Source organism: Heteronotia binoei, chromosome 2 (genome assembly GCF_032191835.1).
Source record: "Heteronotia binoei isolate CCM8104 ecotype False Entrance Well chromosome 2, APGP_CSIRO_Hbin_v1, whole genome shotgun sequence".
NCBI lineage: Eukaryota > Metazoa > Chordata > Lepidosauria > Squamata > Gekkonidae > Heteronotia > Heteronotia binoei.
Window position 1 is genome coordinate 5107053 of NC_083224.1, and position 14836 is coordinate 5121888.

Here is a 14836-nt window from a genome sequence, read left to right on the forward strand (position 1 = left end):
CCCTCCCCTCAATGCACAGGACCCTCCTTGCTGTCAGGGGCCCCGCAGCCTCTCTTGAAGCCCCTCCCAGGAAGGAGAGGCGGGTCCTTCCCTGCAGGCTTCCGGAGCCCTCTCTGCTTGCCAAGCCCTCCCGCCTCCTTTCGCGGGGCTCCGTGCATTGAGCGAGCGGGGCTGCCTTCGGGGAGCCAGAGCCGGCGTGCAACAGCAGCAGGAGGGGGCTGCAAGACTCACCAGTCCGCCGGCTCCGTTCCCCCAGGGCCTCCGGGTGCAGCAGCCACAGCGCGCCGCCCTCGCCGGGAAACCCTCCCCGGCCCCTGGGTTCCGTGCCCCAACAGTTCCGGCCTCCCTCCCTCCCTGCGACTTCCTTCCTTCCTTCCCTCCTTCCTTGCAGGTGGGCGGCGGGGGGCTCCTTTCCACGCGCAGTCTTTTAGCCCCGGCCCGGCCTTCTCCTGCTCCCGTTTCCTTGCAGAGCTCGGGCGCTTGTCTGCCTTGTAGCAGGGCAGGCAGAAACTCAGCGGGTGAAGTTCGGCGCCTGGTTAGTGGTGCCAAGTCCCATGCAAGAAAAATCTGGGGACTTTGGGGGTGGAGCCAGGAGACATTGGGGGTGGAGCCAGGAACAAGGGTGTGACAAGCACCATTGAACTCCAAAGGGAGTTCTGGCCATCGTATTGAAAGGGACCACTGCTCACCTTTTAAATACCTCCCTTCCATTAGAATCAATGAAGGATAAGGGCGCCTTCTTTGGGGTCTTATAGTATTGGACCCCCTGGTCCAATCTTTTTGAAACTTGGAAGGTGTTTTGGAGAGAGGCACTGGATACTATGCTGCAAATTTGGTACCCCAACCTCAAAAAACAGCCGCCCCCCACTAGCTCCAGATACCCGCAGATCAATTCTTCATACCCTATGGAAATCGGTCTCCATAGGAAATAATGGAGTGCTCAAAGACATTTTCCTCCCCCCGCTTTCTGATGACCCTGAAGCGAGGGGGAGGGCCTCCAAACCGGGGGTCCCCTGCCCCAATCTGCCCCACAAATTACGAAGAAACCATCAAATTCACATATACAATTTTATCAGAAATTGATGTCACTATAGTTATGATAATTTTTGATAAATTTGTATAAGTGAATTTGATGGTTTCTTCATTATTGTATCATGGTATTTGTTTGGTTTGCTGTCTCCCCCTGATTCTCCCTGGTTGTATTACCCTCCTGGGGTTTGTCAACCCCTCCTGGCATGTTGAAATAACTGCCTGTCCGGAGAGTGGTCAAGAGAAGCCCCACAGGGGAGGGGGAGCCGGAGGTGTAGCTAGGATTTTAAAACTCATGGGGCTTTTTATATAATAATAATAATAATAATAAATTTTATTTATATCCCGCCCTCCCCGCCTAGGCAGGCTCAGGGCGGCTGACAAGAGTTCGATAAAATTATACAATATAAAATATACAATATAAGGTAATTTAAAACAACATTTAAGTTATACATTGATTTAAAACAACAATCTAAAACCAGTTCCAAATGTCTGGATCATTCCATAGTTTAAACGGCGGTGATCTTCCTGATGTTATCTGTACACTTGTATTATGGCAGGGGTCACTAGATAAATAGTTGGTAATTAAACAGCCATCCTATCAAGTTCTACAAACGCCTGCTTGAAAAGGATGGTCTTACAGGCCCTGCGGAATTGGTCCAAATTCCGCAGGGCCCGTACCTCCTCCGGAAGTTGATTCCAAAGGCACGGGGCTATAACAGAGAAGGCCCGTGCCCGTGTACTCTGTAATTTCGCCTCCTTTGGCCCAGGGATAGTCAGCGTGTTCTTCCCTGCCGACCTCAGTGCTCTTTGGGGCTCATATGGGGAGAGACGGTCCCTCAGGTAGGCAGGTCCTCGGCCATATAGGGCTTTAAAGGTAATAACCAGCACTTTGTATCGGACCCGGTATGTAACTGGCAGCCAGTGCAGTTCACGCAGCCCCGGCTGTATATGCTCCCATTTCGGGAGTCCCAATAACAGCCTGGCCGCTGCGTTCTGCACTAGCTGCAGCTTCCGGGTTCGACACAAAGGCAGCCCCATGTAGAGGGCATTGCAGTAGTCTAGTCTTGAGGTGACCGTCGCATGGATCACTGTTGCCAGGTCCCGGCGCTCCAGGAAAGGAGCCAGCTGCCTTGCCCGCTTCAGGTGGAAGAATGCCGACTTGGCAGTGGCCGCTACCTGGGCCTCCATTGATAGTGAAGGCTCCAGTAGGACTCCCAGGCTCTTGACCCGGCCCGCCGCCTTCAACGGCGCACCGTCAAAAACCGGGAGAGGTATTTCCCTTCCCAGAGCGCCGCGCCCCACGCAAAGGACCTCTGTCTTCGTCGGGTTCAGCTTCAACCCACTCAGCCTAAGCCAAGTTGCCACGGCCTGCAGTGCCCGGTCTAAGTTCACTGGAACGCAGTCAGGCCGGCCATCCATTAGCAGATAGAGCTGGGTGTCATCCGCATATTGATGACAGCCCAGTCCAAAACTCCGGGCAATCTGGGCAAGGGGGCGCATGTAGATGTTAAATAACATCGGGGAGAGAACTGCTCCCTGAGGCCCCCCTTTCCCAGCCACAATGGGGCTTGCTGCTTCTCAGAAGCTTTCTGGGGTTGGAGCAAAAGCTGGAGAACATAAGAACATAAGAGAAGCCATGTTGGATCAGGCCAACGGCCCATCAAGTCCAACACTCTGTATCACACAGTGGCCAAAAATTTTATATACACACATACACTGTGGCTAATAGCCACTGATGGACCTGTGCTCCATATATTTATCTAAACCCCTCTTGAAGGTGGCTATACTTGTGGCCGCCACCACCTCCTGTGGCAGTGAATTCCACATGTTAATCACCCTTTGGGTGAAGAAGTACTTCCTTTTATCCGTTTTAACCTGTCTGCTCAGCAATTTCATCGAATGCCCACGAGTTCTTGTATTGTGAGAAAGGGAGAAAAGTACTTCTTTCTCTACTTTCTCCATCCCATGCATTATCTTGTAAACCTCTATCATGTCACCCCGCAGTCGACGTTTCTCCAAGCTAAAGAGTCCCAAGCGTTTCAACCTTTCTTCATAGGGAAAGTGCTCCTTTAATCATTTAATCAGCCCTTTAATCATTCTAGTTGCCGTTCTCTGGACTTTCTCCAATGCTATAATATCCTTTTTGAGGTGTGGCGACCAGAACTGCACACAGTACTCCAAATGAGACCGCACCATCGATTTATACAGGGGCATTATGATACTGGCTGATTTGTTTTCAATTCCCTTCCTAATAATTCCCAGCATGGCATTGGCCTTTTTTATTGCAAACGCACACTGTCTTGACATTTTCAGTGAGTTATCTACCACGACCCCAAGATCTCTCTCTTGGTCAGTCTCTGCCAGTTCACACCCCATCAACTTGTATTTGTAGCTGGGATTCTTGGCCCCAATGTGCATTACTTTGCACTTGGCCTCATTGAACCGCATCTGCCTCGTTGACGCCCACTCACCCAGCCTCAACAGATCCCTTTGGAGTTCCTCACAGTCCTCTCTGGTTCTCACCACCCTGAACAATTTAGTGTCATCCGCAAACTTGGCCACTTCACTGCTCACTCCCAACTCTAAATCATTTATGAACAAATTAAAGAGCATGGGACCCAGTACCGAGCCCTGCGGCACCCCACTGCTTACCGTCCTCCACTGCGAAGACTGCCCATTTATACTCACTCTCTGCTTCCTATTACTCAGCCAGTTTTTGATCCACAAGAGGACCTGTCCTTTTACTCCATGACTCTCAAGCTTTCTAAGGAGCCTTTGATGAGGAACTTTATCAAAAGCTTTCTGGAAGTCAAGGTAAACAACATCTATTGGGTCTCCTTTGTCCACATGTTTGTTCACCCCCTCAAAGAAATGTAACAGGTTAGTGAGGCAAGATCTTCCCTTGCAGAACCCATGCTGAGTCTTCCTCAATAACCCGTGTTCATCAATGTGCCTACTCATTCTGTCCTTGATAATGGTTTCTACCAACTTTCCCGGTATTGAAGTCAGACTGACTGGCCTGTAATTTCCCGGGTCTCCTCTGGAACCCTTTTTAAAGATGGGGGTGACATTTGCTACCTTCCAGTCCTCAGGAACGGAGGCAGATTTCAATGAAAGATTACAGATTTTTGTTAGAAGATCCACAAGTTCAACTTTGAGTTCTTTCAGAACTCTCGGATGTATGCCATTCGGACCCGGTGACTTATTAGTTTTTAATTTGTTTATCAGTTGTAGGACCTCCTCTTTTGTCACCTCAATCTGACTCAGGTCTTTCAACACCCCTTCCAAAATTAGTGGTTCTGGGGCGGGCAAAAAGTTCTCGTCTTCCACAGTGAAGACGGAGGCAAAAAATTCATTTAGCTTCTCAGCCATTTCCCTATCCTCCTTCAGTAATCTTTTTACCCCATGGTCATCCAAGGGCCCCACTGCCTCCCTGCCTGGTTTCCTACTTCTAATATATTTGAAGAAAGTTTTATTGTTGGTCTTTATGTTTTTTGCGATATGCTCCTCATAGTCCCTTTTTGCCTGCCTGATCACAGTCTTGCATTTGATTTGCCACAGCCTGTGTTCCCTTTTACTAATCTCACTTGGACTGGTTTTCCACCGCTTAAAGGAGTCCTTCTTACCTTTTACAGCTTCCATTACTTTGTTTGTTAACCACGCAGGCCTTTTCTTATGCCTGTTTGTGCCTTTCCTAACTTGTGGTATGTATTTTATCTGAGCTTCTAGGATTATAGTTTTAAATAGCGTCCAAGCTTCCCCAAGGGTTTTGACCGAGAACTTTTTGCCTGCCCCAGAACCACTAATTTTGGAAGGGGTGTTGAAAGATATCAGAAAAATCAGCTGTCGCTGAACATGCACTTCAAGAAGGAGACCACGTCATCCACTTTGAAAGAACTGAAGTCCTTTCTACGGTCTCACATTATCTTACCCGCCTGAACAGAGAAGCTATTGAGATTTACAAACACCAGCACAACTTTAACAGAAAGGAAGAAGGCATTTCCATCCACCAAACTTGGTACCCAGCTCTGCAAAACACCCTACAGACTGTAAATTGCAGGTCATAGAACAACCAGCACATTCCACAGAACAATCAGCACAGTCAACAACCCTCTTCCTTATCTTCACACCCCTTCCAACACTCCTAGCAATCAACACAGAACAATGGTCACATTCCACAGCCAGTTTCCTTATCACTTCCCTTCCAGGAAGCCCCACCATACAATGGGCACATCCACAAACCAATTGCCCTCTCACCACACTCCCTCCAGCCTAGAAATAGCAGCTCTCCAGCAGCCCTGGCCTCACTCAATGCACAGCAGCCAAGAAGGTCAGAGCGCCTGCTCCGGCTGCAACGCCACTGAGGATGTTCTCTGCAGCTGAGAACGAAACGTCTGGAAGAAAAACTTTCTCCAGTAGAACACGGCACTTGAGCCCGAAAGATTCTACAAACCGTAATGATGATGCCAGCCGTGAAAACCTGAAATCTCAAATGAAAAAGTTGTGAAGCAACCCAAAATAAGACAGAAAAACTGCCAGATGCAACACCTGAAGACCACATGCTTCTGGTATGAGATGTACTTAACAAAAATCCCAAGAAAATAAAATTTCCAAAAGGTTGGATCCGGTATTGCTTTAGCAGAATAGATGCTCCATATAAACCCAAGATTACAAATATAAACTTCCAACCCATTGTCCTAGATCAAAAAACTTAACATCTGTTAGGTACACCATTTCTTTAAAACAAAGATGATCACAAGCTAAATATCTTAAAAATATTCCCCTTAAAATTAACGCTACACAATCTAAGTACAAGGGAAACTAATAACAGCCACTAGAAAATTATTCTCAGACCCAAAAGGTAAAGCAAATAAAAAGAAATAAATTATCAGAGGAATAGCTTCTAATCTAGAAGAACTCTTAGCCTCAGGGCAGTTTACAGGCAGAGTCTTTTCTCTGGCAGAGAAAGATTAGCTGTAAGTGGAACTTTGGGATGCCAGCTCCAGGCTGGAGATCTCTGAATATTTGAATTAAATTTGAAGATTACAAGGCATTCAGTCCATTTTCCTGGACACTTTCTCTCCCAGAGGCACTCACCTTAATTGTTCTGGTTTGGTGTAGTGGTTAAGTGTGTGGACTCTTATCTGGGAGAACCGGGTTTGATTCCCCACTCCTCCACTTGCAGCTGCTGGAATGGCCTTGGGTCAGCCGTAGCTCTGGCAGAGGTTGTCCTTGAAAGGGCAGCTGCTGTGAGAGCCCTCTCCAGCCCCACCCACCTCACAGGGTGTCTGTTGTGGGGGAGGAAGGTAAAGGAGATTGTGAGCCGCTCTGAGACTCTTCGGAGTGGAGGGCGGGATATAAATCCAATATCTTCTTCTTCTTCTTACATTATATTTTGGGGAGTGATCTCCAGGTTCCACCTGGAGACTGGCACCCTTGCAAAACAGTAGTGTTTTGAGCAAGCCAAGGAGCTTCCAAACTGACCTCTTTTTTTAATACACATCTTCCTTCCAGGCATTTTAAATTTACTCATTTTGTTTATGGAGACATTCTTGCAGAATTTCAAAAAATTTGAATTTATATCTTTAGACCCAAACCCAGGAGAATATGAGAATTCAGAAAAATATCTCAGTTGTGCCTCCCCCCCTTTGATACCATGGGGCATATCTATAAACACAAGATGGGGAAGGTGATGAGATATGTCTGCCTGGTGGGGTTTCAGATTTTACACTTCTCATTTCTACAATTAAGACTAAAGTTTCCTTTTTAATATCTCACGGCATGCTAAAAATTATTCCTGTTGCCCTTTTCTGGTTCTGTTAAAGATTTCAGATTGAGAAAAGAGAAGAGGATTAACATTCCTTCCCAAGGGGGGAGGGCAGGAAGGGAGAGGTTCCCTGTGCAAGCACCAGTCATTTCTGACACTGGGGTGACATTGCCTTCACAACATTTTCACAGCAGACTTTTTACGGGGTGGTTTGCCATTGCCTTTCCCAATCATCTACGCTTTCCCCCAGCAAGCTGGGGACTCATTCTACCGACCTCAGAAGGATGGAAGGCTGAGTCAACCTGGAGCCGACTACCTGAAAACCCTGCTTCCACTGGGGATCAAACTCAGGTTGTGAGCAGAGCTTAGGACTGCAATTATGCAGCTCTTACACTCTGTGCCATGGAGTTCTTGTGGGGGAAGGGCAAGAAGACTTCAAATCTGCAATCTTTAACTTCCCTATGCCAGGCTCCAATTTGGGGCTGATTTAGGCACTCTCTGTACATGCTCAGAGGCCTTTCCTTGAGCCTGAAATTTATAGAACTGAAGCAGTAAATATTTAACAAAACTAGTTTAAACTCTCTTTCTCAGAGATATTTGATTCTGGCATTTTAAAAATGAAAATAAAGGTACAACTCTCTGAATATCTCTCTCAATCATGACAATAAATTGCATTTATTTAATTTGCATCCTTGCTGCATTTTAAAAGAGCTAAACCTAAGTTCTTTTGGGATGACTGTAATGCAGTAGCCATGTACCAACTAATTTTAGCGCTGAAATAGCTGAATAGCCTTAACTGGATATACCAGGAGGGTCTGGGAGGCATAAAAAATAACGAGTACATTTCTTTGCCTAGCCTAACCTAGACTAGAGCCTATTTTGCTAATTCCATTCGGGGAAACCCTTGGATTTCATCTGGACATTTGAACTCTGTATGCTAATATATAGCTCTCTGAATTTATCCCCAGTTAGCTAATTACATTGAACAACTCACTAAAACCAATGCTTTCATGCTGTCAGCAAAGGGTTCATTGAAGTTCGCAAAATAATCAGACTTGTTTCTTTTGAAACTAAGTTGCATTTATTGGTAACTACAATGTTACTCTAGCATGGATTCATTGGAACTAATGGCGAATAGCTCGAACCAATGACATTTAAGATTACACTTCAAAGGGTTTGCGCTTTAAACTATTTCTCATAATAAAAGTACAGACTGACCCTGCGAGTAACACATTTCACACGCCCGCTTATCTTTCACAGTTGGTGGTTACATTCCCCCCCTGGTGGTGTCCTTGCTCGGCTCAGGAGGCGCCTGGGAAGTTAGCTGAGCACTTCAAAGCTTTATTACTGGCCTTTGAAATCTTGGAAACATTCACACGGCTTTCCCCCCTTTACTATGCAGGGTACCTGGGTTAGTAGCATAGGAGCTTATTAAGCATTCAGGTTAGTATTGAATAAACAAATATAACTTCAGTAATTAAATGTAACTTCAATGAAACATAGTCTGACACCTGCCTATTCGGTAAAATAAACTTTATTTATTTGTGTGGTTAGTTACTTTCAGGCCACCACAATCTGAGCCAAACTCATCCGCTAGCCTTTGGAAGTACCTACTATCAATCTGTGAAAACTGACTTGGGGAAGCCCTTGCTGCAGTGGTGTGGCTTGGTTTTCTCTAGAGTTTTCCTAATAGGCAGAGGCTTGACTAGGGCCTCTGTGCGAAAGGATTTATCCAGTCTGGTGGCAACCTACCTTCCTGGTGTTTCTGGGGAAAATACCAGACTCTGGACCTGTGTTTAACTATCAGTTGGCAAGTCTGCTGACCCACCTCGGCCAAAAAGGTGGCAGACTTCGTCACACTAACAGGGATCTGATCTTTTGGGCAAGACCACATTCTCTACAGTTAGTTTTATTTCCTGAATGGGGTTGCCATATCCAGACAGAACAGATTGCTTAAGATCTAAAACAGAAGTCTAAAGAAAGATGAGATCCCAAGGGAACCAGGCTCTGAGCTCTCACTCACACCAAACTTCCATTACCCTGCAGAGAAAACTGAGTCTGCAGCCTGGAACTTTGTGCTGTGATTCCAGGACATCTCCAGGCCTTCCCTTGAGAACTGGCCTCATCTAATTTTAGTCCAAATCATTGCTCTTCTGTTCTTTATTTTATTAAGGGGAGAGAGGTCTTTGTTACCTTACAAAGCCAGGTCTCTCCATTCTAAAAGACATTCAAATCCAAAAGTTAGATTTTTCTTGAACGGGAGGTCTAAGGACAAAGGAGCCTTGCCTGCCCATTTGGAACTACCATTCTCTGACATTCCCCAGAATTCTGGCTTTTTACGTTCCCCATGGCACCAAACATTTAGACAAGACACTTCTAGGAAAAACAAGAAGACGACGACATTGGATTTATATTCCACCCTCCACTCAAGAGTCCCAGGGCGGCTCACAATCTCCTTTATCTCCCTCCCCCACAATAAACACCCTGTGAGGTGGGTGGGCTCTCCCAGAAGCTGCCCTTTCAAGGACAACCTCTGCCAGAGCTATGGCTGACCCAAGGCCATTCCAGCAGCTGCAAGTGGAGGAGTGGGGAATCAAACCCGGCTCTCTTAGATAAGAGAGCTCTGGCTGACCCAAGGCCATTCCAGCAGCTGCAAGTGGAGGAGTCGGGAATCAAACCCGGTTCTCCCAGATAAGAGAGCTACGGTTGACCCAAGGCCATTCCAGCAGGTGCAAGTGGAGGAGTGGGGAATCAAACTCGGCTCTCCCAGATAAGAGAGCTCTGGCTGACCCAAAGCCATCCCAGCAGGTGCAAGTGGAGGAGTGGGGAATCAAACCCGATTCTCCCAGATAAGAGTCTGCACACTTAACCACTACACCAAACTGTCTCTCAAACAGAAAACCGGAGCTGCCAGTTCAGGGTCTGGCAGCCAGGGAGCCCTGAGGGGTTTACACTCCCTTTCTCTCGTGACCCAGTAAGATTTCCCTACTGGGAACTACACAAGAGAAAATCCCTCTCTCTTAGAGGCTTTGTCTCTCATTCACATACACACCCACCACAGAAATCCTCCCAGATCCTAACTTCTGTGCTTCAGCTCCAGAGCCTAATAGACAGAGCTTTAAGGGGTGATCAGGCCCTTCTTCTCTCCCAGAGAGAGGCAATCAAAATTCCAAACAGTTCATACTCACAATCCTGAAGATCTTCCAATTCCCCATAGACGTCGGTTTAACCAGGCGCGGGTTCTCGATTGACTGACCGGGCACCCCCCCCCCCACCAGGGCAGAGAGAGCTGGACTCAAGTCAAAAATCTGACCTTGATGCCTAGTCCAGTTCTTTCCTGCCATGAGGGTGAAGGCAGACGGTTATGCAGTCATCAAAGGGAAGGAAAAATCCTTACCTCGTCATTCCCGGCCAATGCACCATTTTTAAGTAGCAGTAGAATAACGAGGCCCCACACATTGCTTGGCTTAAACCGAGATATTTTACTTTGATATCAAAGTGAACTTGTCAGCATAAGCTTCAAAATGACAAAGTTAAAATCATCAGCCTTCTGACCATTTTTATTCATCCCCAAAACAACCAGACTAGCCCACAGTCCTTATGTAATTCAAATGCTCCACCTCCTGCTTTCCTTTTCTTGTCGTTTTCCTCTGCTGTGTTCCTTTGCCTTCATGTGTTTATCAGCTCTCGGCAAGGAGCTTCTTCAGAGGGCCTGCCCATTATCAGTACACATCTGTGTCTTACACCAATTTAAGCTGCCTGCTTTTCTAACAATTACAGCTCTTCAAATATTGCATCAGACATTCTCTTTGCTGTTAAAGGCAAAACCATATTTTCAATTATTATTACTATATTCATAATTATTCAGGGGTCTCCCCTTCATTTCAAACATGGCTAAAGTTTCTTCAATATTTAAAGAATTTTTAAATATTTCTTCCTGGTTACAGTTACATTTCTGTGTAGATTCAAGCATTCTACAATAGTTTATATAGTGTCAGTTCTTTATATGGATTGTGGCTCTTTTTTAGCGAAAAAATAAGATAAAACCTGCTTGAACAGGCTAAGCAATTAAATGGTTTCTATTCTTTGGGTTATTTGGTGCTGCTGAAGAGTGTCACTCCGACTAAATCTCTTTCCATGCTCTGAGCACTGAAAATTTCTCTCCGTTGGGTGGGTTTTCTGATGATTTGGAAGAATGTCACTCCGACTGAATCTCTTTCCACATTGAGCATTCAAAAGGTCTCTCTCCTGTGTGGGTTCTATGATGCCTTTGAAGATTCCGTCTGTTACTGAATTTTTTTCCACACTCTGAGCATTCAAAAGGTCTCTCCCCTGTGTGGGTTCTCTGATGACTTTGAAGATGGCCACTCTGACTGAATCTCTTCCCACACTCTGAGCATTCAAAAGGTTTCTTCCCTGTGTGGGTTCTCTGATGCCTCTGAAGTTTCTGACTCTCACTGAACGTCTTCCCACTCTGAGCATTCAAAAGGTCTCTCCCCTGTGTGTGTTCTCTGATGACTTTGAAGATGGCCACTCTGACTGAATCTCTTCCCACACTCTGAGCATTCAAAAGGTCTCTCCCCTGTGTGGGTTCTATGATGCCTCTGAAGATGGCCACTCCGATTGAATCTCTTTCCACACTCTGAGCATTCGAATGGTCTCTCCCCTGTGTGGATTCTCTGATGACAATGAAGAGTGCCACTGTGACTGAATCTCTTTCCACACTCTGAACATTCAAAATGTCTCTCCCCCGTGTGGGTTTTCTGATGATTTTGAAGACTGCTACTCCGAGTGAACCTCTTCTCACACTTTGAGCATTCAAAAGGTCTCTCCCCGGTGTGGCTTCTCTGATGCCTCTGAAGAGTCTGTCCCTCAATGAACCTCTTTCCACACTCTGAGCATTCAAAAGGTCTCTCCCCGGTGTGGGTTCTCTGATGCCTTTGAAGACTGCCACTGTCAGTGAATCTCTTTCCACACTCTGAGCATTCAAAAGGTCTCTCCCCTGTGTGGGTTCTCTGATGACTTTGAAGACGGCCACTCTGACTGAATCTCTTCCCACACTCTGAGCATTCAAAAGGTCTCTCCCCTGTGTGGGTTCTCTGATGCCTTTGAAGATGGCCACTCTGACTGAATCTCTTCCCACACTCTGAGCATTCAAAAGGTTTCTCCCCTGTGTGGGTTCTCTGATGCCTCTGAAGTTTCTGACTCTCACTGAACGTCTTCCCACACTCTGAGCATTCAAAAGGTCTCTCCCCTGTGTGTGTTCTCTGATGACTTTGAAGACAGCCACTCTGACTGAATTTCTTCCCACACTCTGAGCATTCAAAAGGTCTCTCCCCTGTGTGGGTTCTCTGATGACTTCGAAGAGTGCCACTCTCACTGAACCTCTTCCCACACTCTGAGCATTCAAAAGGTCTCTCCCCTGTGTGTGTTCTCTGATGACATTGAAGATGGCGACTCTCACTGAACCTCTTTCCACACTCTGAGCATTCAAAAGGTCTCTCCCCTGTGTGTGTTCTCTGATGACTTTGAAGATGGCCACTCTGACTGAATCTCTTCCCACACTCTGAGCATTCAAAAGGTCTCTCCCCTGTGTGCGTTCTCTGATGCTTGTGAAGATTCCCTGTCTCACTGAATCTCCTTCCACTCTCTGTGCATTCAAATGATTTCTGCCCTCTTTGTTGTCTTTGGTGCAGAGGGAGCTGTGATCTGGTTTTGAAGTGCTTTACACACTGAACGGATGCACTTGCCCTCATTATCCTGTGCTTTGGAAAATGTGCATTATGTCGTCTTCCATCTCTCTTCTCAGCTGTATGGCTGCCTTTCTTTCTCTTAGGTCTACCTGGATTCCTGATGTTTTCATTCAAGTCCACCTTTTCAACTCGATCTGGCAACTGCTGATCCAGTTCCTCACCCTCCTCATTGCTCTGATCATCCTGGGCTGGAATAAGAAGAGAGATCCCATTAACACCTGGAGGGCAGGTAAGTTCTAAAGGCATCGATGTGACTGCAGGAGGAAAGGACTGAGGGCCCTTCGGCCTCCTTCGGCTTGCCTGATCTTAACCTCTCTCCCACCCTCCCCAGATATCTAGTCTTTCAGGATACCTCATCCCTACGAGAGCCACACCTGAGCTTTTGCTCAGAGGGAGCTCCTGACCCTACAAGTCCCAGTCCCCAGAAGGCCTCCTGTCCCTGCAGTGGGCTGTCTGATTGTACCAACCAAATGTTGCTCCGAACTCAATCCAAAATACCCCATGGCTATTCCTTGCCTCTTCCAGAGCCAGTTTGGTGTAGTGGTGAAGTGTGCAGACTCTTATCCGGGAAAACAGGGTTTGATTACCCACTCATCCACTTATAGCTGCTGGAATGGCCTTGGATTAGCCATAGCTCTTGCAGAGCTGTCCTTGAAAAGGCAGCTTCTGAGGAGAGCTCTCTCAGCCCCACCCACCTCTGTTGTGGTGTGGGGGGGAAGGTAAAGGAGATTGTGACCGCTCTGAGACACTTGAGATTGAGAGTATAGGGCGAGATATAAATCCAATATCTTCTTCTTCTTCCTGAGGAGACCAGGGCACTGCAGGATTTATCACAATTCCGCAGGGCCTGTAAGACATACCTGCTCAGGCAGGCTTTTAATAATTAAATGGAGGTACTTTTAACATCTATGGGAGTGTGTACTATCTACCCCACAAGAGCATCAGAAATTAATTCAAAACAGACAGAGCGCGCCATCTGAACTGTATTTAAAATGTTTTAATATTTGAATGTTTTAATCATGTTTTTTTGTTATAATGTGAATCTGTCATCGAACAGTGATTGTTGTTAACCGCCCTGAGCCCGTTTGGGGAGGGCGGGATGCAAATGCAAGAAATAAAAATAAATAAAATAATTAACTAAATGTTGCTCCAAAGTCAATCCAAACTCCCCCATAGCTATGCCTTGCCTCTTTCTTGTCCTAACTGAATGATACTTACTGTCAGGCAGCTCATTTGGGGAGGAAATATGCTCCTGAGATCCTCTTGAGAAACTCCCCAGCTTTTCTTTGGATGCAAGGCGATCGTCTTTCTCCACCAAAGTCTCTCTTATACTTCTGGCTTCATTTGCAGAGAGAAAGAAAAAGTAATAATTCTTCTGTCAGGAAGGAAATAAATTCAAGAGTAAAAATTCTTCTGGAACCATGGTCAGGATCTTAGCCCGCAATCCCAGCCAGTGTAAGAGGGCAGACCAAATTCTGTTGAATTAGAGATAGGCTGTGAGGCTTTTGCGAACTATTTTGCGGACAAGATCGCGTCACTCCGCCACGACCTCCCTGTCAACTTTGAGACAGTTAACGCAACCGAGGCCCCGAGCATGTCTTCGAATTATATCCTGGATGGTTTCAGCCCCCTCAGCCTGGAGGAAGTCGACAGGATTCTCTCATCTGCCCGCCCAACAACTTGCAAATTGGACCCTTGCCCTTCCTGGCTTATTAAATCCTATACGGGATATCATAAACAGATCCCTAACGGAAGGGCTTTTTCCGGCGCCCCTTAAAGAGGCCGTGGTCTGGCCCCTCTTAGAAAAACCATCTCTAGACCCGGCCCAATTGGCACACTATAGGCCGGTCTCAAACCTGCCCTTTCTGGGCAAACTTATTGAGAGGGCAGTGGCGAGGCAGCTACAGACTTTCCTGGAGGACGCTTCCATCCTCGACCCACTTCAGTCCGGCTTCCGTCCAGGTCACGGGACGGAGACGGTGTTGGCTGCCCTGGTAGATGACCTTCAACGGCATCTGGATCGGGGTGGCTCGGCAGTACTGATGTTGTTGGACCTATCGGCGGCGTTCGATATGGTCGACCATCGGTTGCTGACTCGCCGCTTTGCCGACGCGGGGATTCAGGGGTTGGCCTTGCAGTGGCTTTCCTCCTTCCTTGAAGGTCGGGGACAAAGGGTCGCGATTGGGGGGGAACTGTCCCAGAGGTGCTCACTTAACTGTGGGGTGCCCCAGGGAGCGGTTCTCTCCCCGATGTTATTTAACATCTATATGTGACCTCTTGCCCA

At 46.8% G+C, this 14836-nt stretch overlaps 1 pseudogene; it reads right to left on the reverse strand.

Moving 5' to 3' along the window:
* Positions 1-11219: 11219 nt before the first annotated feature.
* Positions 11220-12798, reverse strand: LOC132590557 (zinc finger protein 418-like; annotated as a pseudogene).
* Positions 12799-14836: the final 2038 nt, after the last annotated feature.